The sequence below is a fragment of the Heterodontus francisci genome, chromosome 30 (genome assembly GCF_036365525.1).
Source record: "Heterodontus francisci isolate sHetFra1 chromosome 30, sHetFra1.hap1, whole genome shotgun sequence".
Lineage (NCBI taxonomy): Eukaryota > Metazoa > Chordata > Chondrichthyes > Heterodontiformes > Heterodontidae > Heterodontus > Heterodontus francisci.
The window spans coordinates 26,583,994-26,605,806 of record NC_090400.1 but is presented as its reverse complement, the minus strand read 5'-3'; the positions used below and the strand labels follow the sequence as shown (position 1 = coordinate 26,605,806).

General features: G+C 43.7%; 1 pseudogene; it reads left to right on the top strand.

The window, feature by feature from the left end:
• The first annotated feature begins 211 nt into the window (after positions 1–211).
• The window catches only part of LOC137346431 (thyroid peroxidase-like), a 31,973-nt pseudogene continuing 10,371 nt past the window's right edge, over positions 212–21,813 (top strand).

The window sequence follows — 21,813 nt, the reverse complement described above, 5'->3', positions numbered from 1 at the left end:
CTGGGATAGTAATAGTGTAAAGGGCAGAGAGGGGCAAGAGTTTCTGAAATATAATCAGGAGAATATTCTAAATCGGTATGTTTCAAGCACAACAAGGAAGGAGCCATTGCTGGATCTGATTCTAGGGAATGAGGTGAGATGGGTGAATCAAGTGTCAATAGGGGAATATTCAGGGGCCAGTGATCATAATATCATAAGGTTTAGGTTCGCTATGGAAAGGGACAAGGAGCAATCCAGAGTAAAAGTAACTAATTGGTTTCATTGGAGTGAGAATAGATCTGGCTCAGGTAAATTGAAATCAAAGATTGGCAGGCAAAACTATAACTGAATTTCAAAATTTGTTGATGACACAAATGTTGGAAGTATTGTTAACAGTGAAGAGGATAGTGATAAACTTCAAGAGAACATTAACAGGCTGGTGGAATGGGTGGATACACGGAAGATGAAATTTAATGCAGAGAAGTGTGAAGTGATACATTTTGGGAGGAAGAACTAGGAGAGGCAAAATGAAATAGGGGATACAATTCTAAAGGGGATGCAGGAGTAGAGGGACCCAGTAGGTTTCTGTACACAAATTATTGAAGATGGCTGGGCAAGTTGAGAAAGTAGTTAATAAAGCATATGAGATCCTGGGCTTTATAAATAGAGGAACACAAAAGCCAGGAAATTTATGGTGAACTTTTATGAAACACTGGTTCATCCTCAACTGGAGCATTGTGTCCAATTCTGGGGACTGCACTTAGGAAGGGTATGAAGGCATTAGAGAGGGTGCAGAATAATTTATGAGAATGGTTCCAGGGATGAAGAACTTCAGTTACATCGATAGATTGGACTGGGACTGCTCTCCTTACAGAAGAGAAGGCTGAGAGGAAATTTGATAGAGATGTTCAAAATCATGAGGGTTCTGAACAGAGTAGATAGAGAGAAACTGTTCCCATTGGAGGAAGGGTTGAGAACCAGAGTCACTGATTTAAGGTGACTGGCAAAAGAACCAGAGGTGACATGAGGAAAAGCTTTCATGTACAGCACGTGTTTAGGATCTGGAATGCACTGCCTGAGAGTGTGGTGGAGGCAGATTCAATCATGGCTTTCAAAAGGCAATTGGAAAATTTGCAAGGCTATGGGGAAAGGGCACAGGAGTGGAACTCCCTCAGTTGCTCTTACAGAGAGTTGGCACGGACGCCAAGGCGCAAATGACCTACTTCTGTGCTGTAACTATTCTGTGATTCTATGGGAGGAGCAGAGCTCAGACAGCCAGTGTCACACAACAACAGGCCATATTGCAGCTCAAATCCACAACTGCAGAACGTGGTGTATAGTGTACATCTGCTCTGCTACACTATCAGGACCAGGGGATATGGCTATTATCAGCACCGACAGACAATTGGGACAAGAATTTATTAACTGTACTTATCGGTGTTCCTGCTGTAAGAGAAGGTCAGATTGTTGTTTACCTGATGCAATTTGTGTATGAATTTATCAGTGATAAGAATTGATAATGAGTTTATGTATCCTCCAGATTTATTAACAGTGAGCGACATGGACAGCATTGCACATGTCACAGGCTGTCTAACCATATGTCAGCCCCCAGTCTGTAAAGACAACTGTTGGTCAAACCGGTATAGGACCTTCAACTCTTGAGTACAACAACAGGTAGGAACTGGCAGGGCTGGTGACCAGTGTCTACTCTACTTCAGTGATTAACTGCTATTCACTAAATGTTTCTATCTTCATTCTGATTAACAGTTATTAATAGCAAACTGTGGGCTGTGTCCACAGAAACATTCAGCCAATTCTGTTGAAGAATCCAGTGAAGAAAGCACAGATATGTAATTCTGAATAAATGAAATGAGTGTTCGTGTGTGCCATTGCCATTGTATCATCATGTGACAATTGGATCAGGCTTCCAGACACAAATCAGGATTGGCCTGAGTCCTAAATAATGAACAAAGAACCTTTATGAAGTTAGGATGAGCCTCAGTGCATAAAAATGAACCCAGAACCCAAATAATTGAAGATTTAATTTTTTAAAACGCTAATAAATGAATAGTGGGTAACGCTCCTAAATTGATGAAGTCTTAAGCTAATTCCATAATCAGTATATGTTGGATGAGTTTCCATAATCAATTAAGTATATTCTAGTTTCCTGTATTGAATGAAATAAGAATAAAACTCTAATAACTTATATTTAGTGCCTTTAATGTGAAAAAACATCCCAAGATGTTTCACAGGAGTGTTATGAAGCAAAATTAGACACCGACCCACAAAAGGCGATATTAGGGCAGATGGTCAAAAGCTTCGTCAAAGAGGTAAGGTTTAAGGAGCTTCTTAAAGGAAGAAAGGAAGAGTGGTAGAGAGGCAGAGACAAGGAATTCCAGAGCTTGGGACCTAGGCAGCTGAAGGCATAGGCAGCAATGGTAGAACAACTAAAATTGGAAATGCTTAGGAGGCCAAATTAGATGAGCACAGATATCTCAGAGGGTTGGCTAAAAGAAATTACAGAGATAAATAAAGGGCCAGGCAATAGAGGTATTTGAAATCAAGGAGATGAATTTTAATAGCGAGGTGATACTTGACTGGGCGCTAATGTAGCTAAATGGGCACAGCACTAAATGGAACTTGATGCGAATAATGGCACAGGAAGCAGAGTTTTGGATGATCTTAAGGTTATGAGGGTAGAATGTAGGAGAACAGTCATGAGTGCATTGGAATAGTCAAGTCTAGGGGTAATGAAGACAGGAATAAATGTTACATCAGCAAATGAACTAAGGCAGAGCAAAGCTGGGTGATGTTACAGAGATGAAAATAGCAATCTTAATGGTGGCGCGAACATATGGTCAGAAAAAAAGGCAGAAGATACTGGAAACAGTCAGCAAATTAGGTAGATTCTGTGGAGAGAGTAACAGAGTTAATGTTTCAGGTCTGTGTCAACTTTGATGTGTTCAAAAGCTCAGCTCTGGGTCAACTATGACGCCAAGGTTGCAACGAGTCTGGTTCAGTCAGAGACAGGTGCCAGGGAAAGAGATGAAATTGGTTACTAGGGGACAGAATTTGAAATGGGGACCAAAGATAATGGCTTTGGTCCTCCCAATATTTAATTGGAGAACATTTCTGCTCATCCATTACTGGATGTTGGATAAGCAGTCTGTTAATTTAGCAACAGTTGAGGCGTCGGGAGATGTGATGATGGGATAGAGGTGGGTAGCACCAGCATACATGTTGCGAGGAGAACCGCACCTTGCCAAAAATGAGGCATATTCATTTTGGTCATATGGAACATTCATTTAAAATTCTTACTGCACTGAAAACATGGCTGCAACTGCATTCTAAAAGTACAGTGGCTGGAAACATTTGCATTCTAAAATACAGTTGCCTGGAGAAGACAATGGAACTGCTCCCTGATTCAATTAGCCAAATGGATTTTGATCACCAGACATTGATGTGTGAAAGTCAGCATTCCAGCCCCCTACTGATGATGTCTACTAAGATTGAAAGAATCCACAAAACCTCATCAGGCGGGTTGTCCCAAAAAAAAGAGCTAGTCACATGACTGGTCTGCTGGCCCAGGTTTGGTTTGAATTGTGTTTACAGAATAGTTTGAGGTTAGACTGCAACTAAACTTGAGAAGAGAGCATATCTCTCTGCCTCCCCCTCTTTCTCTCCCTCTCACGCAAAGACAAGGACCCAGGGAAGAAACTAAGCCAAGCCAAAAAACCATTGAAACAATTTTGAAAGCATGTACAGGGCCCCAACAAATCAGAAAGATTTAACTGCAACCAAAGACTTTACATCACATTCAAAAGACAGTAAATGAACTCCAGCTATTGCTTCAAACCTTTTGCCTTGATTATTTCTCCTTTTCTGTTCTATCTGCATATGTGTTCATCGCATATGCATGCTAACATGGTCGCATCGCATATTTTTAGTAGTTTAAACAGAATTAGAGTGTTAAGGTTAATAAACCTACACCTTTCTTGTTTAAATTTAAGAAAACCTGTCTGGTTGATTTCTTTGCTAGTACAATTGGAGAGCAGTAAACAAGGATTCACTGAGGGGAAGCTAAAAACACAGTGTTTTAAAAATTAAACCCTGTTACAATCAAACCAGAAAAAGGCTGAGAGGGAACCCTCAGACCCCTTTCTCACCTGGTTGTAACAGAAATTTGGGGGCTAGCATCCGGATTCAACCCACAGACAAATGAGAAATTGGAAGTGGGAAATCAAATTGATCCTAATCAAAAAGAGAAAAGATTTCAATACAGGTGTTCTTGTGGTTGTGTGTGCTAGAATACTAACATGTCCCTGACTGAAGCCAGTAACTCCCCAAGCCAGGGTGAAGTAACTTGGGATAAGTTAAAAGCACTGTTTTTGGAAGAGTTGAGAGAAATGGCTGAGCAGTGTGGGATCACAGTCCGTGTCAAGACTAGAAAGTCTGAATTCCTAAGACTAGTGGCCAACCATTTTCCCTTGAATCTGAAGAAGCAGAAACAGGGTTAGAAATAGACTCCGACAGGGTATTGCCAGCAAAGATACAATTGGAACAGAGGAAACTTGAATTTGAAGAAAGAGAAAGCAAAAGAGAGAGACAGCAGAAAGAGCCTTCCAGAAGGGACTTGAGGAACGAGAAAGAGAGAGAGAGAGAGACAGGAGAAAGAAAAACAGAAAAGGAGAGAGAGAGAAAGAAAGACAGGAGAGAGGGACAGAAAGAACCTTCCAGAGGAATGTGAGGAGAGAGAGCTGAGGAGGCTTGAGTTAACTAGGGACTGACAGAGTAACCCCATTGAAAGCATGGCCAATACGGAGGATCATAATTCCGGGCTGGGTACTGAATTGTTACAATTCACTCAACTTACCCCAAAATTCAATGAGGGTGATATGGAAGCATTTTTGAATCTTTTGAGAAACTTGCAAGGCAGTTAAAATGGCCAGCTGAGACTTGGACTCTTCTGTTACAAAGCAAGTTAACAGGAAAAGCCCATGAGGTTTATTCCCTGTTGCCAGATGAGAGTTCTGCCAATTATGAACTGACAAGAATTGCTATCCTTGGGGCATATGAGCTAGTACTGGAAGCCTATCACCAAAAGTTTAGAACCTTCAAGAAACAAGCTGACCAAACTTACTTAGAATTTGAGAGAAATAAGCAGCTGGCTTTTGACCAGTGGCTGAGGGCTCTTAAAGTGCAGCCCAGCTATGAAAATCTCAAAGAGGTAATTTTGCTCAAGGAATTTAAAAACTCTCTCCCACTCTCCATAAAGATACATGTCGAGGAACAGAAAGTTCATAAAGCCAGGCAAGCCGGAATTCTGGCTGATAAGTTTACTTTAATCTATAAGTCAGTTCCCCAGGGGAAAATCTTTCCTAATCACCCTCATATATCCGAAAAGGACAAAGGGTGGGAAGGTGATAGAAACCCAAGCAGTCCTGGGAGAGAGAAAAGCAGGAGAAACAGGGGGCCCTCCTCCAGCCAAAAAGGAATGTGCTGTAAGTAGGAGTGAGACCCAGAGACCTGTGTGCTTCTATTTTAATAAAGCAGGTCATCTAAGAGCTGACTGCTGGAAACTACGGGAAAACCTGAAGGGTTAATCAGGGCACATCCGCTCAGTGAAGGAGAAGGGACCCTGATGGAAAGCACAGCAGAACAAGCTGTGGCTTCAACTGTGCAATGTAATAGGATGCCTGAAGGTTATCAGGATTTTGTGCCTGAAGGGAGAGTAACCCCATACCCCTCGAGTGGGGCAAGCAAATCCATAGTAATCCTCAGGGACACAGGGGCCACTGGATCCCTTTTACTAGGAAAAGGCCTGAACTTTTCCCCAGAGAGTCCAGTATATACCAGAATGGTGGTGAAAGGTATTGGAGGGCAGTGTACGCCTGTACCTTTATATCGGGTGCACTTGGAATGCAAACTAGTTTCAGGACTGGTGACCATAGTGATAGTGCCTAGTTTGCCTGTGGACAGGGTTGACTTGCTCCAACGTAATGATCTGGCGGGGGCGAAGGTGGTAGCTTCCCCAGTAGTGAAAAAGAGACCGCAGGAGGTCAGAGAGACAGGGCCGTGGCAGGAGACGGTCCCCTGCAGTTTCCCTGCTTGTGTAATGAATTGGGCCATGACCAAACCAGCTCCCCCAGAGAAGAGGTATAAATGGGTGGTTGATGGTCGGCACAGACTTGGTGGGCTGACGGGCCTGTTTCAGTGCTGTATCTCTAAATAAATAAAGACTGAATTATCATTGTAGGCAGATGACCCTGAGGTCTGTCTGTCTGAGTCTTTCTTTGGCAAGTTAGAAGACCCAGGGAATGAGTTAAATGAATCTTCCTAGCTGAGGCTCAGCAAGCTGACCCAGTACTGAGAGAGTTATAAAATAAAAACAAGAAATGCTGGAACCACTCAGCAGGACTGGCAGCATCTGTGGAAAGAGAAGCAGAGTTAACGTTTCGGGTCAGTGACCCTTCATCGGAACTGAGAGAGTTAGCTCAGTTCCGATGAAGGTTCACTGGCCCGAAACGTTAACTCTGCTTCTCTTTCCACAGATGCTGCCAGACCTGCTGAGTGGTTCCAGCATTTCTTGTTTTTATTTCAGATTTCCAGCATCCGCAATATTTTGCTTTTATTTTAGAGTTAGCACAGGCTGCCCAGTCTGAAATTGAAGCAGAGGGAGTCCCTGACTGCTACTATTTAAAGAACGAGGTACTGATGAAGAAGTGGAGTTCTTCTTGCAGACCTGAGAGCAAGGAGTGGACAGTTGGCCAGTCGTTCACCAATTAGTGGTTCTGCAGAGGTACCAGAGAGAAATATGAAGAATAGCCCATGAGATTACAGTGGCTGTACATGTCAGTATACAAAAATCCAAAGCCCGTATAAGACAGTAGTTTGACTGGCCAAAACTCCACAAAGATGTGGTGGAGCACTGTAGGAGTTGCCACATGTGCCAGGTTGAGGAGAAACCCCAACCTACAGTGAAATCTGCACCCCTAAGTCCTGTATCGGTATTTGGAGGACCATCCAACAGAGGGCAGGTGAACTGTAAGTGACCCCTGCCAGGAACAAATGGGAACAGGCAGGCACAAGGCTGGCAAAAGGTTAGAGAAGAAAGGGGAAAAAGGGACAAAGAGGACAGGTTAAAGGAGATCCAAGAGGAATCCCAAATGGAAACCCCTACTGTCCGGTCAGCCAACTCCAAAATGTTTGACACATTTGACCCCACATCCTCCTATGTAAATGCAGACACCAGAAGCACCCCATCAGTGTTGCAAACAGCATTTACCGAAACTGGCAGAGACAAAGAAAGGCCTCAAGAAGGCAGAGAAATCATGAGGGTGGTGTCTTACCTAGTTAAAATGCCACAGGGGAGTGCAGTAGAATCTGGACAAATACCTGCAAGCAGGAGTGTCCGTGAGGACAAAGGGAAAATTCGCAAAGAACCCTCTCCCACAGTCAGGAGAAAAGGGAACCAACCATTCCCTAAGGCAGAAAACCCTTGCATGACTCATCGAAACACTGAAAAAGAGTTCAGAATGGATCCACCCACTACTCACGTTCACGAGTAGAACTCCAAGCTAGGGTTCATTAAATCTAACACTCCCCCTGCAGACCTCAACAGGAACAAAGTCATAGAAATGTTCAAACTGCAAACCTCCCCAGAAATCACATATTTATTGGGATGCCAAAAAGGGCCATCTAAAGCAGAACTCCTACCAAGAAATGAATGAGAGAAATGCATGTATGTTTTCCTGTACTTACTTTTCTCTCTATTCTCTTTTAATGAAATGCTCTTCTAAAATCGCATTTCATTCCGTTGGATGTGGAGATGTGAGGAAAACCACACCTGCCAAGAATGAGGCATATTCATTTTGTCACATGGAACATTAATTTTAAATTCTTACTGGACTGAAAACATGGCTGCAACTGCATTCTAAAAGGGCAGTGGCTGTAAACATTTGCATTCTAAAAGACAGTTGCCTGGAGAAGATAATGGAACTGCTCCCTGATTCAATTAAGCAAATGGATTTTGATCATCAGACATCTAATGTGTGAAAGTCAGCATTCCAGCCCCCACTAACGATGTTTACTAAGATTGAAAGTATCCACAAAACCTCGCCGGGTGGGTTGTCCCAAGAAAAAGATCTAGCCACATGACTGGTCTGCTGGCCCAGGTTTGGTTTGAATTGTTTTCACAGAACAGTTTGAGGTCAGACTGCAATTAAACTTGAAGAGAGAGCATATCTCCCTGTCTCCCTCCATCCAAAGACAGAGACCCATGGAAGAAACTAAGCCAAGACGGAAAACCATCAAAACAAGTTTTAAAGTGTATACTGGGCCCCAACGAGACGACAATATTTAACTGCAACCAAAGACTTTATATCGAACTCAAAAGACAGTAAATGAACTCCAGCGATTGCTTCAAATCTTTCCCTTTGATTCTTTCTCCTTTTCTGAATCTATCTGCATGTGTTCCTCACGTATGCATGCTAACATGGTTGCATTGCGTATTTTTAATAATTTTAACTGAATTAGAGTGTTAAGGTTAATAAACGTATACCTTTCTTGTTTAAATCTAAGAAAACCTGTCTGGTTGATTTTTTTTGCCAGTATAATTGGAGAGCAGTGAACAAGGATTCACTGTGGGAAAGCTAAAAACACCGTGTTTTAAAAAATAAACCCTGTTACGGTCAAACCAGGAAAAGGCTGAGAGGGAACCCCTGGACCCCTTTTCACCTGGTCGTAACAATGTGAAAACTAACACTGTCCATTTGGATGATGTCACCCAGGGGAAGCCTGTAAATGAAAAATAGGAAGGGCCCAAGTATAGATCCTTGGGGGACACCAGTGGTAATGGTGTGGGAGCAAGAGAAGCCACTGCAAGTGATCCTCTGGCTATGATTAGATAGATAAAAATGGAACCAGGCAAGTGCATTTGGATAACAATGGAAGGGCGTTGGATAAGGATGGTGTGTTCAATTACATCAAAGGCTGCATACAGGTCGAGAAGGACGAGGAGGGATAGTTTACCTTTGTCACAGTCGTATAAGATATAATTTATGATTTTAATTTTGATAAAAGCAGTTTTGATACTGTGGTAATGGGGGGAAACCTGAATGGAGGGATTCAAACATGGAGTCTGAGAAAGATGGGCAAGAATTTGGAAGGTGACAACATGGTCAAGGACTTTGGAGAGGAAAGGGAGGTTGGAGATGGGGCCCTAGTTTGCAAGGAAGATGGGGTCAAGTGTTGTCCCTTTTGAGGAGAGGGGTGATGATAGCATATTTAATGGAGAGAAAGACAACATCTGAAGAGAGAGAACCATTGATAATATCAGCTAACATGGGGACCAGGAGGGGAAGTTGGGTGTTTAGCAGTTTAGTGGGAATAGCATGAGGGAGAAAAAGGTGGGCCTCGTGGACAAGATGAGCTTGGAGAGGGCATTAGGGGAGATAGGAGTGAAATTAGAGAAAGATGTGAGTTCAGGGTAAGGGCAGGGGGGAAATTTAGAGGAAGTTTGGCCCAGTGGGCAAGTGGAAGGGAGGATGCGGCAGAGGCAGCTGATTGGATAGTCTCATGAGCTCCTGGTGCTTATTGTTGGAGATGAGGGTGAAGATCACAGGGGAGAAGGGTTTCAGACAACAGCAAAAGCCAATACAATCTACACATTGTACCCAGTAGTAACAGCAATAAACTGCCACCCACACAATCTACACACACTGGACTAGAACCAATAACTGTAATAACAGTTTGTAAAACAAATAACAATAACTTGTATTTATATAGTGTCTATTACATAGAAAACATTCCAAAGTGCCTCAATGATGCGTAATCAAATAAAATGGACAAAATGAGTTGAAGTTCATGCGGGTGAGGGATGGAAAGTTGTTCAGGAGAGCATTGGAATAGTTGACTCAGGAGATGACAATGGCATGGGTGAAGGTTTCAGCATCAGATTAGGCAAAGGCAGATGATGTTGCAAAGATGGAAGAAGCTGGTCTTTACGATGACAAGGACATTGGGTCAGAAATTGAGTTTAGGACTGAATAGGATGCTGAGGTTCCAAACAATTTGGTTCAACCTGAGACAACGAGAAAGAAGAGGTGTTCTGTTGGTGGCAAGGGCAAGCAATATGTGATAGGGGCTGAAGACTATGGATTCGATTTCCCAGTGTTTCCCTGGAGGAAAGTGCAGCTCATCCAAGATTGCCTGTTGGATAAGGAGCCTAGCATCACAGAGGAAGGGGATTTTGTGGTTGCCTATGTCAAGGGTTGCATAAAAGTTGAGGAAAACATGGAGGAGTAAAGCACCATGTTCACCATCACAAAAAGTGTTCTTATGACTTTTATTAGGACAGTTTTGGTGCCATTGGATTGATTCAAATGGAAAGTTGCTATAGAAATGGACGCTGAATTGGGAGACAATAATACACACATTTAAGAACTTCAGAAATGGGCAATTTGCAAGGAGAGAAGGCATTACAACAAGTTTTTTGAAGAGACTGATGTTATCTTTTTGAAAAAGAGCGAGCCAGTGCCTGAGCAGAGGGAAACTTTTAAAATCTGCCTTTATTCCCCACAACTTCAAAAAGAAATCCATAATTGACATTTCTCTCTCAACAATCTACCATCCACCTCTGAAGTACTTCCAGCTCTGTGGAATTGCCCATCTTTGCTACTGCCTCAGCTTATCAGCTTCTGAAGCCCTCATCCATGCTTTTGATATGTCCAGACTTGAATATTCAATGCCCTCCTGGCCGACATCCCATCTTCCATTTGCCTAAAGTGAGCTCATCCAAAACACTGCTGCCTGTATCCTAACCAGTCTTAACCCATCACCCCTGTGTTCTCTGACTTACATTGGCTCCTGGTCCACAACATCTCAAATTTAAAATTTGCATCTTCATGTTCAAATCCCTCCTTGGCCTAACCCTGCTGTAATCTCCTCTAGCTCCTTGGGATGGTTTACTGGGATAAATGTGCGATATAAAATGCAAGTTGCTCTTGTCAATTCATTCATTATGCTTAGATCACACACTTTCAGAAACCTAAGGTGCTCCGCCAGTGGTGCTAGTACCTGATGATGGTATGCAAAGTGAGGGGCCTCCCCAATAGACCTATGAACTTTGACAGGTTCAGCACCTGAAATCCAAGGAGGATGCCTCTCTATACGCATTGGTATATATTTCACATCTCTCCCTGCCTCAACCCCCTGCTGTTGTGGATTTTAGCAACAGAGACTTCTTGGCCAGAGTTTTACATTCCCCCCACCCCCCCCCCCCCCCCCCCCCCACAGGAATGGGCTGGTGGTGGTGGGGTGGGGGCGGGGGGGGGTGCGTAAAATTGAATGGGAGGTAGGGGGTGCTGTTCCCAACACCTTCCCACCCCTGCTGCAAATTTACGTGGGGCGTTGGCTGCAAGAAACGACCCGCCCGCCCCAGGCCAATCAAGGCCCTTAAGTGGCCAATTAACTGCCACTTAAGGGCCTCCTTCCACCAGCACTGGTATTTTACCAGCAGCCGACAAACAGCTGAGGTCCCCCAGGAGGCCGCCAAATAAAACCTGGCGGCCTCTTTGCAAGCTAGGGAAGCCCTCCTGAGCGGGTACCTTGTGCCCATGGAGAGCACCCCCCAACCCGCCCCACAGTCCAACTGCCCCATTACACAACACTCCTCTCCCCGCAACTGACCCCTTTTGCCTCGCCAGGGCCTGGCCAATTGTCCCGGGCAAGGCAACACAAAGTTACCTTTTTTCTGAGGCCGACATCCTTCTTGCTGCTGAAGCTGGGTGCAGTCCAGACGTAGCCACTGCTCCGGTGGCGCTGCTGGGACTGAGAGCTGCCGGCCCGTTGATCGGCCAGCAGCCTTTGGAGGCGGGACTTACTGCCTCACAGGGATGGAAGTCCCGCCCAAGGCCAATTAAGGATCTGGGCCACATAAAATCCTGGCATGACTCCCAGGCCCCGCGGAGGCAGGCTCCCCCCCCAACGTTTTGGCCAGAGGGCGGGGCCTCCTGCCCAACATAAAATTTTGGCCCTTGTTTCTTACAAGGCCTACTGAAAGTTCTTATCTTTGCTGTCTCCATCCTTAGTTCTTCTTAAACTATTGACATTCTTGACCTCACTACCTCCTCTGATCTCAGATGGAAGTCTAATATTTCCTCCACTGATGAAGCCGCTTTTATAAAGCATGGCTTCCACTTTTGTGCCAAACAGTTATTTTTATCTCAACAAATCTTAACTTTGTATAAAAGCCAAGTCTTTGCAAGTCCCTAAATCCCTAGGAAAGCTCTTCCAATTAGCTCTCACAATAAACAAGGGAATGATTGTCATCTGATTGGTGTTCCTTCTCTCTAGACGAGTTCTGAACCTCTGTCAGTCTCACAACTTTTCAGCCATTTTTTATTTTACCAGTACAATGCTTGATGTTCTTTTAACCTTTCCTCTTTTTTTTCTTTTGAACTCCAAATACACCATCATACAAATTCTTCCTCTTCCCTACATCCTCACTGTGTTGAACTTGGACTCAGCATGAAGTGGATTATAATCCTAGCCCCTTTTCGGGGCTATCCCAGATCAGGCGTACTCCCCAGATGATGACTCTTACTTAAGGTTGAGAAAGACAGATCTCACAGACATTGAATGGGTCTGAAGAATTGATCTAATTCTCCCCAAAGGAAAGGAACCAGCTGAGAATATTACCATCTTCCAGATAGCCTTTTTAACAAGTTTTAGCCAGATTATAACAAACTGGATATTATAAGGATCTGGGCATCTCTCCTCAATAATGTAACTCCCTACTTAAGAGTATACAGTGACAGCTTCTCGAGTTTGTGATACAGAAGACTATATGAGACAATATAATTTCTAAATAATGTAAATGTTTATTAAAGAACCAAACATGCAATTCACATTTTGTGGGAAAGTCAATCACAACATTAATAGTTACAGGAAAAGAAAGAAAGTATAATCTTGTTTCCAGCAGAGAATCCAATTATTGAGTCTAAATATTGTGCCTGTAAAATATTTAAGATAGTCATCAACATTTAAAGTAATCCCTGAGTAGAAAGCTACAGAGTTTAGTGAGATATCTCTAACCCATTTAAGGGGTGAACTATCATTGCCGCACCACAGTAGCCTGTACAAAACACTGGAATGAATCTAAAGATCCACTGTGTGGTTCCAATATTTATACTGTTTCTAGGCCGCATAACTAGTTTTTTTACGTATGGGGTGTTACCTCTTTGCAAGTAGGCTCGTCCTCTTCTAATTCCTAAATAAGGCTGTATACCTATTAATTTCTCGTTAATTGTTTAATTTTTAAGAAAAGGCTGAGCCAGCAGGAAACCGTGAGCAGAGATGATGGTCAACATATGGGTTTGAGTCTGAAAGAACACAGCCCATCAGCTGTACTATGGAGGTGATGGCTCAAGACCATGTCCCTCCCCAGGTTGCATATGAGGGTAACGGAACCTACTGTGCCACTACCAGTATAGGATACACAATGACACCAGCTGCCCCATCCAGGACCCAACCTTCTGTTTTAAGCCCCCGATGGAGGTTCAGATTTTGCAGGAAAGGATAGGGCGGCACAGTGGCGCAGTGGTTAGCACTGCAGCCTCACAGCTCCAGGGACCCAGGTTCGATTCTGGGTACTGCCTGTGTGGAGTTTGCAAGTTCTCCCTGTGTCTGCGTGGGTTTTCTCCGGGCGCTCCGGTTTCCTCCCACAAGCCAAAAGACTTGCAGGTTGGTAGGTAAATTGGCCATTATAAATTGTCACTAGTATAGGTAGGAATATGGGATTAGTGTAGGATTAGTATAAAAGGGTGGTTGATGGTCGGCACAGACTCGGTGGGCTGAAGGGCCTGTTTCAGTGCTGTATCTCTAATCTAATCTAATCTCATATCCCTAAAGCCAGCAGGATGCTGGAAGTTGCAAATGGTGGTAAACTGCCTCATCACCCAATTGTGTTTTAAGATTATAATTCAGTTTCCTGGATTCAGTTGACAGATGGTTTAGGTCCATGCATAGAAAATCATGTTGTCTGATTGTTAAAATGTGTTAACTTACAATAATTATTTATGAAACCTGTATTATAAGTGCCTTACTGGGGTGACAATATTCATGCATTTTATGAGTTCCTGCTTTTCAGAACCTGCTATTGTGTTCCCAGAAGAGGCAATTATGCTGTGTTCCTGACCACAGGGTGTTAGAGTCCTTAACTACAGAGGCATGCTACAGGCATGCCTATGAACCCCCTTTTTTAACCTTCCAGGCAGATCAACACTGCTTTTAGTTTTTTAATCCCTAATTTTTTTTTTAGAGATACAGCACTGAAACAGGCCCTTCGGCCCACCGAGTCTGTGCCGACCAACAACCACCCATTTATACTAACCCTACAGTAACCCTATATTCCCTATCACCTCCCTACACTCGGGGCAATTTACAACGGCCAATTTACCTATCACCTGCAAGTCTTTGGTAACTCTCTTAACCTTATAACCCCTTATTAAGGGCAAATTCCATCATAATCTGGTTGTCACTGACTAAAATATTCTCTTTTCGGACTCAAAATTATGGACTCCTTTACTATTCTCTGCTTCATATAATTTACAGGCTTTTAAAATCAGCACATGATGACTTCTGGATTTATCACATCCTGTTTCCTATTCTTTTCATGTTGAGTGTGTACTGTCTTGTGGGCCTTGGTCCTTCACTTGGGATTCTCAATAATAATCAAAATCCAATTGACTATTGAAGCTTTTTCCCTATTTTGGAATTTGAATGGCTCAGACATGAATTAATGAGTTGACGTTGTATGCAAAGGCCATCAGCTACATTTGGACAAGGCTCATATTTGTTACTGTCTTAAGTATTGGTTTGGGACACTGGTGGAAAAGGAACAGTTGTTGATCAGTTTCCTGTTATCCACCCTGCCTGATTCTTCTTTCCACTGAAATCAATTTTCGTAAAGTGAAAATTAGTCCCAGGGTGTTTACACCAGGGGGAAAAATCATTTCTGAATTTTAATTAATGACACTTTTAATAATTATTAAGTTAAATGGAAGGGAAACTTCCTCCAGAAAACTTCCAGCTGCCATTTGTGAACTTGAATTCAAATGTTGCTGTTAGTCCTGCACTTAGAGAGATGCCACTTGTGTCAGTATTATTCAGACTGAGTTACATTTTTGAGTTGGGTGTATTGGGGTAAAATAAATCAATGTTTTGTTTTCCTAATTTCCAGGAGGAAGCCTCACCTGGGAGCATCTAACACAACACAGCATCAGTTCTGATGAAAGGTCACAGACCTAAAACATTAACTCTGCTTCTCTCTCCACAGATGCTGCCTGATCTGCTGAGTATTTCCAGCACCTTCTGTTTTTATTTCAGATTTCCGGCATCTGCAGTATTTTGTTTTTAGTAAAGATGGCTCAATGATGGATAAACCTTGACTTGTTTACATGTAATGAATGCTTTACACTTTTGCAGGTCCGAGAGGTGTCCAACAAAATCTTGAGAACACAAAATGAAGATGTGCTCTTGGATTTAGAAACAAGCCATTTGTTTATAGTGGGGCCAATGGATTAATCAGGACATGAGTTTAAGCCCTATGTCAGGGAGCATCCAAACTTTCAGTGATGGCATCAACTGTAAAACAACTTGTGTTCAGAAAAGTCTTTGTTTCCCAATTCCTAACATCATTCTGTTTCATTCTGAACTGGTGTTTGAGTTTTACTGTTGTGCCCTTGATAGCATGAAAGAAACAATGATCAATAATCTATCCAAGTACTATTGCACAAAATGATCCCACAAACAAGAAATTAGTAAGTGACCAAATTATATAGTTTTGTTGATAATGATTTGAGGGTTTATATTCCCCAGGACACGAGGGTGAAATGGGCTAAAAAAATCGCCTTTTGTGGTTAAGGAAGAGGATGCTACTTTACAGAGACCTCTCAGGACACTAATAGTGCCATTGAACCTTTTACATTCACCTCAGATTGCAAATGGGGCTCTGATTGGATCAAAGTTAATCAGGCTGGTAAAGCTTCAGGGACTGGTAGAGATTGTTTGGGGGAAATCAATGTTTGCCAGTGGCTAGTGTGAGAATAAAAAAGTACTGAAATGTTGTTTCTACAGCTTGTGGAAAATTACCAAGAAGTCATTTCTACACAACATAATGAAATCACTGAACAAGGGAACTGATAAGGGGATGTGAGTAAAGACCTTGAGACAGTACGGCAGTTAAAAATTGTGCTTATGCAGAGAAAAGAAAAACAGCAAGAGTTAGAACAAAGGATGTAGTGAATGAGTAACTGACAGCTGCAAGTTAACACACACACAGGAGGCTTGCAAAAGAATGGAGAGCCAAATAAGGTAAAACAAAAACAAGAGTCAGGGGCTAGAAAGTTAGAGTAGGGGGAGAAGTAAACAGAGGAGGAGACTGCAGCAACCATAGGATAGGTAAGTGTCATAATACGTTATAACCAATAATGTAAAATAAAGGCGTGGACAAATGGATTTGTATTGTATAAACATGAACTGAATATGTTGATGGGTGTGCCTGCTTGTAGGACACCCGATCTTGCAAGAACGTTAAATAAACTTACTTCTTCAGAGTTTGACTTGGTGTAAATTATTATTAAGTGGGCTACGTTTCTCACACTAGCGATCTTTGGATGTGGAATCACTTTGTCTTGTTTGCAGCTTAACAGCCTGATAGGTTGCATGTAGGCCTGGATTCTCTGAATGTAGCTGGCACCAGCTGCCTCATGGCAGACTAAGTTTGCAGTGGGAGCTGCAAATAGGCCCTGCAACAGGGCCCCTTATTTACATGTGCAGAGGATCTAATGCCTCTTTCAGGAGCAGGCAATGTTTTGAGTTGTTGCTGCATTTAGTAGCATAACAGGGATGTTCTGGAGAAAGTCTCAGACTCAGGATAAGGCCAACTAAGAACTGTTTATTATTCACATAATACGATATACACTCTCATCAAGCCTCCTCAGCTAACATCCTTTGTGATGCTCTCTGTTCACACCAGCCTAACCCATGTGACTATGACATCATCACTCTTACGGTTGGAGGGGTCTCTCTCACCGTCTTCAGCATTAACCCTTTACATCCCTTATACTATGGCAATACACACCGATTTTTTTCGACTTTACTAATATAACAGGCAGTACACCCCAGGCTTGTAATAAGAGTCCAGATCCTGCTCACCATATTGAAGCTTAACACCAGAAAAACTGTTGCTGTGTGGCTGACTTTTTCACCCCCACTGACTCCAAACAGAGGTTTTTCCATCTACCATCACACTCTGTGTTCTATTCCTAAACCAGTTTACCATTGAAACAGCTAACCCGCCACTAATCTGATGAGTTTTAAACTTTTTTACCTCCCTCCTCTGAGTGTTTGTAGAACCATTTGTGATTATTTCTGAAAATGCTCAGGATCTCCATATGATACAAGGATCCAGTAGATGAACACATGTATGCCTTTCTTCCAATCACCTTTTTTTTAATTCATTGATGGGATGTGGGCGTCACTGGCCAGGCCAGCATTTATTGCCCATCCCTAATTGCCCTTGAGAAAGTGGTGGTGAGCTGCCTTCTTGAACCGCTGCAGTCCATGTGGGGTAGGTACACCCACAGTGCTGTTAGGAAGGGAGTTCCAGGATTTTGACCCAGCGACAGTGAAGGAACGGCAATATAGTTCCAAGTCAGGATGCTGTGTGACTTGGAGGGGAACTTGCAGGTGGTGGTGTTCCCATGCATTTACTGCCCTTGTCCTTCTAGTTGGTAGAGACCACGGGTTTGGAAGGCGCTGTCGAAGGATCCTTGGTGCGTTGCTGCAGTGCATCTTGTAGATGGTACACACTGCTGCCACTGTGTGTCGGTGGTGGAGGGAGTGAATGTTTGTAGATAAGGTACCAATCAAGCAGGCTGCTTTGTCCTGGATGGTGTCGAGCTTCTTGAGTGTTGTTGGAGCTGCACCCATCCAGGCAAGTGGAGCGTATGCCATCACACTCCTGACTTGTGCCTTGTAGATGATGGACAGGCTTTGAGGAGTCAGGAGGTGAGTTACTCACCGCAAGATCCCTAGCCCCTGACCTGCTCTTGTAGCCACGGTATTTATATGGCTACTCCAGTTCAGTTTCTGGTCAATGGTAGCCCCGAGGATGTTAATAGTGGGGGATTCAGCGATGGTAATGCCATCGAATATCAAGAGGAGATGGTTAGATTCTCTCTTGTTGGAGATGGTCATTGCCTGGCACTTGTGTGGCACGAATGATACTTGCCACTTATCAGCCCAAGCCTGGATATTGTCCAAGTGTTGCGGCATTTCTACATGGACTGCTTCAGTATCTGAGGAGTCACAAATGGTGCTGAACATTGTGCAATCATCAGCAAACATCCCCACTTCTGACCTTATGATTGAAGGAAGGTCATTGATGAAGCAGCTGAAGATAGTTGGGCCTAGGACACTATCCTGAGGAACTCCTGCAATGATGTCCTGGAGCTCAGATGATTGACCTCCAACAACCACAACCATCTTACTTTGAGCTAGGTATGACTCCAACCAGCGGAGGGTTTTCCCCTTGATTCCCATTGACCTCAGTTTTGCTAAGGCTCCTTGATGCCATACTCGGTCAAATGCTGCCTTGATGTGAAGGTCAGTCACTCTCACCTCACCTCTTGAGTTCAGCTCTTTTGTCCATCTTTGAACCAAGGCTGTAATGAGGTCAGGAGCTGAGTGGCCCTGGCGGAACCCAAACTGAGCGTCACTGAGCAGGTTATTGCGAAGCAAGTGCCACTTGATGGCACTGTTGATGACACCTTCCATCACTTTACTGATGATTGAGAGTAGGCTGATGGGGCGGTAATTGGCCAGGTTGGACTTGTCCTGCTTTTTGTGTACAGGACATACCTGGGCAATTTTCCACATTACAGGGTAGATGCCAGTGTTGTAGCTGTACTGGAACAGCTCAGCTAGGGGTGCGGCAAGTTCTGGAGCATAGGTCTTCAGTACTATTGCCAGAATATTATCAGGACCCATAGCCTTTGTAGTATCCAGTGCCTTCAGTCGTTTCTTGATATCATGCAGAGTGAATCGATTTGGCTGAAGTCTGGCATCTGGATTGCTGGGGACTTCAGGAGGGGGCCGAGATGGATCATCAACTCGGCACTTCTGGCTGAAGATTGTTGCAAATGCTTCTGCCTTATCTTTCTCACTGATGTGCTGGGCTCCCCCATCATTGAGAATGGGGATATTTGTGGAACCACCTCCTCCAGTTAGTTGTTTAATTGTCCACCACAATTCACATGTGGAAGCTGTGAGCTGGGCTCATTGTTCGGAGATGTTAACACTCGTCAGCAGATCAATGCCCTGACCTCTTTCCTTGATGTTAATGAAGTCTATGGAAGCACAGAGTGTCTGGCCAACAAACTCAGAAACCTCAGGTAACAGGGTTGTGGTGATGGGTGATTTTAACTTCCCCTATATTGACTGGGACTCACTTAGTGCTAGGGGCTTGGATGGGGCAGAATTTGTGAGGAGCATCCAGGAGGGCTTCTTGAAACAGTATGTCGATAGTCCAACTAGGGATGGGGCCGTTCTGGACCTGGTATTGGGGAATGAGCCCGGCCACGTGGTTGAAGTTTCAGTGGGGGTGCATTTCGGGAGCAGTGACCATAATTCCATAAGTTTTAAGATACTTGTGGATAAGGATAAGAGTAGTCCTCGGGTGAAGGTGCTAAATTGGGGGAAGGCTAATTATAACAATATTAGGCAGGAACTGAAGAATTTAGATTGGGGGCGGCTGTTTGAGGGTAAATCAACATCTGACATGTGGGAGTCTTTCAAACGTCAGCTGATTAGAATCCAGGACCAGCATGCTCCTGTGAGGAAGAAAGACAAGTTTGGCAAGTTTCGGGAAACTATTGTGAGTATAGTCAAAAAGAAAAAGGAAGCATTTGTAAGGGCTGGAAGGCTAGGAACAGACGAAGCACTTGAGGAATATAAAGACAGTAGGAAGGAATTTAAGCAAGGAGTTAGGAGGGCTAAAAGGGGTCATGAAAAGTCATTGGCAAACAGGATTAAGGAAAATCCCAAGGCTTTTTATACATATATAAAGAGCAAGAAGGTAACCAGGGAAAGGGTTGGCCCACTCAAGGACAGAGATGGGAATCTACGTGTGGAGCCAAAGGAAATGGGCAAGGTGCTAAATGAGTACTTTGCATCAGTATGTCACCAAAGAGAAGGACTTGGTGGATGATGAGCCTAGGGAAGGGAGTGCAGATAGACTAAGTCATCTCATTATCAAAAAGGAGGAGGTGTTGGGTGTCTTGCAAAGCATTAAAATAGATAAGTCCCCAGGGCCTGATGGGATCTACCCCAGAATACTGAGGGAGGCAAGGGAGGAAATTGCTGGGGCCTTGACAGAAATCTTTGCATCCTCATTGGCTACAGGTGAGGTCCCAGAGGACTGGAGAATAGCCAATGTTGTTCCTTTGTTTAAGAAGGGTGGCAAGGATAATCCAGGAAATTATAGGCCGGTGAGCCTTAAGTCAGTGGTAGAGAAACTATTAAAGAGGATTATTCGGGACAGGATTTACTCCCATTTGGAAACAAACAAACTTATTAGCGAGAGACAGCGTGGTTTTGTGAAGGGGAGGTCGTGTCTTACTAATTTGATTGAGTTTTTTGAGGAAGTGACAAAGATGATTGATGAAGGAAGGGCAGCGGATGTTATCTATATGGACTTTAGTAAAGCCTTTGACAAGGTCCCGCATGGCAGACTGGTACAAAAGGTGAAGTCACACGGGATCAGAGGTGAGTTGGCAAGTTGGATACAGAACTGGCTCGGTCATAGAAGACAGAGGGTATCAGTGGATGGGTGTTTTTCTGAATGGAGGGATATGACTCGTGGTGTTCCACAGGGATCAGTGCTGGGACCTTTGCTCTTTGTAGTATATATAAATGATTTGGAGGAAAATGTAGCTGGTCTGATTAGTAAGTTTGCGGACGACACAAAGGTTGTTGGAGTTGCGGATAATGATGAGGATTGTCAGAGGATACAGCAGGATATAGATCAGTTGGAGACTTGGGCGGAGAAATGGCAGATGGAGTTTAATCCGGACAAATGTGAGGTAATGCATTTTGGAAGGTCTACTGCAGGTGGGAGGTATACAGTAAATGACAGAACCCTTAGGAGTATTGACAGGCAGAGAGATCTGGGCGTTCAGGTCCACAGGTCACTGAAAGTGGCAACGCAGGTGGATAAGGTAGTCAAGAAGGCATACGGCATGCTTGCCTTCATCGTTCGGGGCATAGAGTATAAAAATTGACAAGTCATGTTGCAGCTGTACAGAACCTTAGTTAGGCCACACTTAGAATATTGCGTGCAATTCTGGTTGCCACACTACCAGAAGGATGTGGATGGAGGCTTTGGAGAGGGTACAGAGGAGGTTTACCAGGATGTTGCCTGGTCTGGAGGGCATTAGCTATGAGGAGAGGGTGGAAAAACTCGGATTGTTTTCACTGGAACGACGGAGGTGGAGGGGCGACATGAGAGAGGTTTACAAAGTTATGAGCGGCATGGACAGAGTGGATAGTCAGAAGCTTTTTCCCAGGGTGGAAGAGTCAGTTACTATGGGACATAGGTTTAAGGTGCGAGGGGCAAAGTTTAGAGGGGATGTGCGAGGCAAGTGTTTTACACAGAGGGTGGTGAGTGCCTGGAACTTGTTGCCTGGGGAGTTGGTGGAAGCAGATACGATAGCGACGTTTAAGAGACATCTTGACAAATACATGAATAGGAAGGGAATAGAGGGATATGGG